The sequence below is a fragment of the Dasypus novemcinctus genome, chromosome 11 (assembly GCF_030445035.2).
Source record: "Dasypus novemcinctus isolate mDasNov1 chromosome 11, mDasNov1.1.hap2, whole genome shotgun sequence".
NCBI classification, from domain to species: Eukaryota; Metazoa; Chordata; class Mammalia; order Cingulata; family Dasypodidae; genus Dasypus; species Dasypus novemcinctus.
Genome location: NC_080683.1, coordinates 100,322,012 through 100,328,625, shown reverse-complemented (window position 1 = coordinate 100,328,625; position 6,614 = coordinate 100,322,012).

The following is a 6,614-nucleotide window of genomic DNA, read 5'->3' as shown; positions in this document are numbered from 1 at the left end:
TTCTTCTATTAAAAAATATTTCATAAAAGCTACAATACAACCTAAATGTTTTTTCATTTTACTTACCTCATTCCTAATTCTTTTTTTTTTTCTTTTTTTTTTTTTTTAAAGATTTATTTATTTATTTAATTTCCCCCCCTCCCCTGGTTGTCTGTTCTTGGTGTCTATTTGCTGCGTCTTGTTTCTTTGTCCGCTTCTGTTGTCGTCAGCGGCACGGGAAGTGTGGGCGGCGCCATTCCTGGGCAGGCTGCTCTTTCTTTTCACGCTGGGCGGCTTTCCTCATGGGCGCACTCCTTGCGCGTGGGGCTCCCCCACGCGGGGGACACCCTTGCGTGGCGCGGCACTCCTTGCGCGCATCAGCGCTGCGCATGGCCAGCTCCACACGGGTCAAGGAGGCCCGGGGTTTGAACCGCGGACCTCCCATATGGTAGACGGACGCCCTAACCACTGGGCCAAAGTCCGTTTCCCCTCATTCCTAATTCTTGGAGTATTTTATTCTAGTTTAGAAAAAAAAAAAATAGCTGGTTATATGATCCTTCAAATAAAAGATTACCAGACATGTCAGGCATAAATTAGAATATTATGAGGAATATGATACCTTAGACTTCTTGGAATGTAGAACTTTTTCTTTACTAGTTTATGTCTACCCATGCTTGGTACTAAATAAAGGACAGTAGAATAGACTAACCCTTGGCTACCCTTATTGTAAGCTGTTGGTACAGGTATCTCATGTTGAGTTTCTAGATAGATTTCTTCAGTGACTATGTGAAGGAGAAATAGAACAGTCTATCCTTAAGAAACTTAGGGTATTATGGGATGTAAGGTAACAGGGAGAGAAAGTACTTCTGATCTGTGAAGTTTTAAAATATTTCATGGAGGTGCCTGAACAATAGGGTTGGATTATAACAGCTGGAATGGGAGGGGCCTGGACAAATGACTACATGGAAAAGGCACTGCAGGGGCTAAACAATAGACACTTATTTAACTTGGGCAAATGGGAGGAAGAACTAGAAATCCTGGAAAAAAATTTTAAAATGCATGCTCTACTTGCAAAACTGTACAGATAAAGGGTCAAAATTGGGAAAAAATGGGTAAAGTAATTTGATTTCCTGGGGGCATATTTCCTGGTCTCAGTAATCAAACGGCCTGGGTTTAAAAAAAGAAAAATGACAAGAAGCAAGATAGATTGGTTGAGAGGTGCAAAAGTAAGGATTCCAAAGAGCTCAGTGAAAGGGTACTCTAGATAATGGATTCACAACCAGCAGAAGGAAAGATGAGAGAATTTGTCAAGGTTTTCTTATGGTTGGGAAATGTCTCCACTGCAAATTTAAACAGACTTTCCCTCACATTGATTTGGGGTTTTAATATATAATTATATCTAGTACCTGAATGAAGGAGTGGATGAAGCTCAAGTGGTTGAGCACCTGCTCCCCATGTATGAGGTCTAAGTTCAATCCCCAGTACCTCCTGAAGAAAAGAAAAAAAAAAACAAAGATTCAAGACTTCCAAGTTGAGATATTCACTAGCAAAATGGTTCCAGTCTGGTAACACTAGTAGAATCAAAATAGATGAATGTGACTCCACACCCTCAACCTATGTCACACCCAATTCTAGCTTTCAATCCAAATTTTTACAAGCATAAATATTAGGGGGAAAAAACCACAGATTTTAAAATCAAATTACCATGAGTCAAGAGAAACCAGAAAAATAGAATTAGAGCCAAAAAATATTAAACCTTAAGATAGGAATTAGATACGTAATATAAAATAAAAGTGATTAGATAAAACGAAATGGAATATGAAAAGTATATTTTCAGCTTCAGGAGTCACTGAGTTGCAAGCAGTTCAAACGAATCATATTTAGTCTTAGAATACCCAAAGAACAACAAAACTAAAGGGGATATCTTAAAAGCCACCAGAGTTTCATTTCCGGATATAGAAGGTCAAGTCGACAATTACCCCTACAGTAAAAAACTAAAGAAGTCAGATAAACTTAAAAATTTTTAAAAATATGATCAGAAAGCTGTGGAAGTCTAAAGGAAAGTTTCTCGAGAGCTTGTTTGGAGGTTCTAGCAGGGGAGCGCAGCTACTCGCATTCCCATGACCCAAGAATGATCCTCCTCCGGTGGGGAAGGTCGTCCTTTTTGACCCAGCGCGCAGCTTCGGGAGGGCTGCACAGGGAGCCGTGAGGGATCAGCTGAATCAACCCTGGTGATCAGTGGGGTAGTAGATGTCGCAGTGTGATCGCCTTCACATCTGAAAGTTTCTAAAGAAGGAGGAACACTTTTCAGATAGCTAGAGATCAGAGGCCACATTCCCCTTGGAGGTGTGGGGGCAATTGCTAAGTCTGGACATGAACAAGAATAGAATTTGACTTGATGAAGACAAAGGGACTCAGCTGGGAGCAGGAGAAACCAGCTTGGCTTTTAAAAGTTCATATGACCAGGCAAGAGAAGATCAGAATCTGGAAGAGAACCCAAGTGCATCTGATTTTCCTGCCCATCAGTTTTCCCCATTTAGAACATTTGCTGAGGGCTAGATGGGGTGGGGGTGAGGGCCAGGGGTAGGCTAGAAAAACAGAGCTTTTGCAGCCTTAATGTGTTTGATAAAGTTGGTGGAGGGAGGGACCAGCAGGTAATGGTAATACCACTTGTATTACCATCAAGACATTGAAGGCAGAAGCAAATTGACTAAACTGGAATTTGATTCATTTTCCAGTCAGATCAAAATGACCAACACCTCAACTTGGCATCCTGACAGAGGAAAGGACTTGCCCTCTCTGGGGGAAAAGAATTGATTCAGTCATGAAAATGTTACCCATAATTATGAGAGGAAAAATATAGTGATTAAAAACAGTCCTATAGACAACCAGATAATAGGATTAGAAGAAAATGACTTTACACCACCCGTGATAAACCTATCAAAGAAAAAGAAAAGAACAAAATGAGTAAAAGGTTGTTGTAGTTCAACTGAGAGACTTAATTGCTAAAACAGAAATAAGTGGATATTCTAGAACTGAAAATATATGATATCTAAAATTAACTTGTAATCAGAAATGTAATAATATAAAAATATCTGACATTTCTTTTGAATATAGTACTAGAGGTCTAACCACCACAATAAGAAGGAAAAAAGAGGTATAGGAAGAAAGAAACATCACATAAAAATCCAAGTGCACCTAGAGTCAAATTATTAGAATTAATAAGAGAGTTCATCAAATTGGCTGGAATAAAGATAAGCATAATAATTATAGTAATAGCTAACATTAAGGATTTTATGTGGACTATTTCTTTTAATCCTCAAAGCAAATCCATTTGTTATAATCATTATTTCTATTTTATAGAGGAAACCAAACCACAGAGCAGTAAAGTAATCTGCACAAGAAATTGCAGGGGAAAGGGACGGAGATTAGGTTGTCTGACATCTGAACCAAAAATCAAATGTGTCTCTATACATCTACAGCAGAGTTAGAAAACATAAGGTAGAAACAACCCAGGTATCCATCAACTGAAGAACAGGTAAACTGGTTTATGCACATGATGGAATGTTATGCAGCTGTGAAAGGAATGAAGTCGTAAAGCATATAACAACACGCATGAACCTGGAGGACATTACAATGAGTGAAGCAAGCCAGATACGAAAAGACAAATACTGTATGATTGTGCTGTTATGAACTAAATGCATTGTCTAAACTCACAGGTAACTAGAATATGGCTCACCAGATAAGAGCATGAGATTAGAGAATGGAGAGCTGAGGGTTAACTTCTGCAGAACTGGTAAAAAGGTTGTGTGCTATTCTTTGGATATGAATAGAAAAGGTAAATGCACGACATAATGTTTGTAATTAGTGGTACTATTATATGGGTATGACAGTGGTTGAAAGGTGTAAAAAAAAAAAAAAAAACCCGAATGGACCTACTCTGAGACACACACTAATCATAATATCAAATGCCAAAGATAAAGAGAATTTTGAAAGAAGCAAGAAAGCAATTCATCATATACAAGGGATCTTCAATAAGGCTAAGTGCCAATTTCTAATCAGAAACTATGGCGGAGACAAGGAAGTGGTATGATATATAAGAGAAAAACTATCAGCCAAAGACTCTTTATATGGTAAAACTGTCCTTCAAAAATTGAGGGAAAGTTTGAAATATTCATGGATAAACAGAAACTGAGAGAGTTCGACAAAAGACCTACCCTACGAAGAACTGCTAAAGGGAGTTCTTCAGTTTGAAAGGAAAAGATGGAGAAAGTGGCTTGGAGTAGTGTGAAGAAGTGAAGATTTTCAGTAAAGGTAACTAAAAGGATAAATGCAAAACCCAGTAGTACCAGATCATCAATAATAACTCTACCCTTGAATTCCTATAAGGGTCAGAAAACAATTTAAGAAGAAAAAGAGTATTTTCTGATAATGGACATTCAAAATATAAAGAGGTAAAGTGGGACATAAACAACATAAAGATGGGAAACAGAGACATGAAAGCAGAGAATGTGTATGCTTTTGAAGCTAAGTTTGTATCTTCAAATTAATAGGTTACAGATGTATGTTGTATAATACAATGCCAAGGGTAACCACAAAGAAAATATTTAACAAAATATACAGAAACAGAAATGAGAAAGGGATCAGATACATCACAAAAGATCAATAATACAGAAAAAGAGGCTGCAATAAAAGAAAATAGGCAAAAATTTAAAAAGATATGACATATAAAAACCAAAGGACAAAATAGCTCAAGTATGCACTGCCTTACAATAGTAACAGTGACTATTAATGGACTAAACTCCCCAATCAAAAGACACAGATTGGCAGAATGGATAAAAAGCAAGATCCAGTTATATGTTTATAAGGATTCACCTAAGACCTAAAGGGCACAGATAGATAGAAAGTTAAAAGGATGGAAAAAGACAATCTATACAAATAGTAACATAAAAGAGCTTGGGTAGCTATACTATTACTGGGCAAAATATATTTTAAGACAAAAGCTTTTACAAGAGACAAAGAAAGACACTACATATTAATAAAAGGGTCCATCCACCAAGAAGAAATAACAATCATAAATATTCATGCACCTAACCTTTGTGCCCCAAAACATATGAGGCAAACACTGGAAAAACTGAAGGCAGAAATAGGTACCTCTATAATAAGAGTTGGAGACTTCAATACATTACTCTCATCAACAGTTAGGACATCTGGACAGAAGATCAATAAGGAAAGAGAGAATGTGAATAATATGATAAATGAACAAAACTAACAGACACATGCAGAATATTGCACCTCAAAACAGCAGGATATATACATTCTTCTCCATCATTCTTCAGGATAAACTAGATGTTGAGTCTCAATAAATCTTAATAAAAACTTCCTAACAAAGAAAAGTCAATTGTCAGATGGCTTCACAGGGGAATCCTACTAACTATTCCAAGAAGAATTAATACAATCCTGCTCAAACTCTTCCAAAATATGAAGAGGGATTGCTTCCTAACTCATTCAATGAGGCCATCATTACCCTAATACCAAAGCCCAATAAAGATACTACAAGAAAAGAAAATCACAGACCAATTTTTCTTGTGAAAATGGATTAAAAAATCCTTAACAAAACATTAGCAAATTGAACACGAGAGCACAGTAAAAGACTTTTACACCATGATCAAGTGGGATTTATCCTAGGTACGCAAGGGTGGTTCAACATAAGAAAATCAATTAATGTAATACATCAATTAACAAAATGAAAGGGGAAAATGACAATCATCTCAATTCATGCAGAAATGGCATTTGATAAAATCCAGCACCTTTTCCTAATTAAAAAAAAAACCAAAACACAAAAAACCACACACAAACTTAGAACACTAGGAATAGAAGGAAACTTCCTCAACATGATAAAGTGCATATATGAGAAACTCACAGCTAAATCATACTCAATGGTGGCAGATGAAACCTTTCCCTCTAAGATCTCAAACAAGCCAAGGATGCCCACTGTCACCACTATTGCTCAACATTTTACTCTGGAAGTTCTAACGAGAACAATGTGGCAAGAAAAAGAAATAAAAGGCATCCTAATTGGAAAGAAAAATGTAAAACTTTCACTCTTTGGAGATGACATTATCCTATATATAGAAAATTCCCTCAAATCTACAACAAGGCTACTAGAGCTAATAAATAATTCAGCAAAGTGGTGGGATACAAGATAAACACAAAAATCAGTAGGCTTTCTATATACTAGTAGTGTACAATTTGAGAAGGAAATCAAGAAAAATTGCATTTACAATAGCAACTGAAAGAGTCAAATATCTGGGAATAAATTTAATCAAGAATGTAAAGTTTTCGTACATGGAAAGCTACAAAATTTTGTTAAAAGAAATAAAAAAAATCTAAATAAATGGAAGGACAGCCCATGCTCAGAGCGGAAAACTAAATATTGTTAAGATGTCCGTTCTACTCAAAATGAGTTGCAGATTCAATGCAATCCCCCAAAAAATTCCAACAGTCTACTTTGCAGAAATGAAAAAACCTATCATCAGATTTATTTGGAAGGGTGAGGGGTCCCAAATAGTCAAAATCATCTTGAAAAAGAAGGACAAATTGGAGGGCTCACACTTCCTAACTGTAAAACCTAT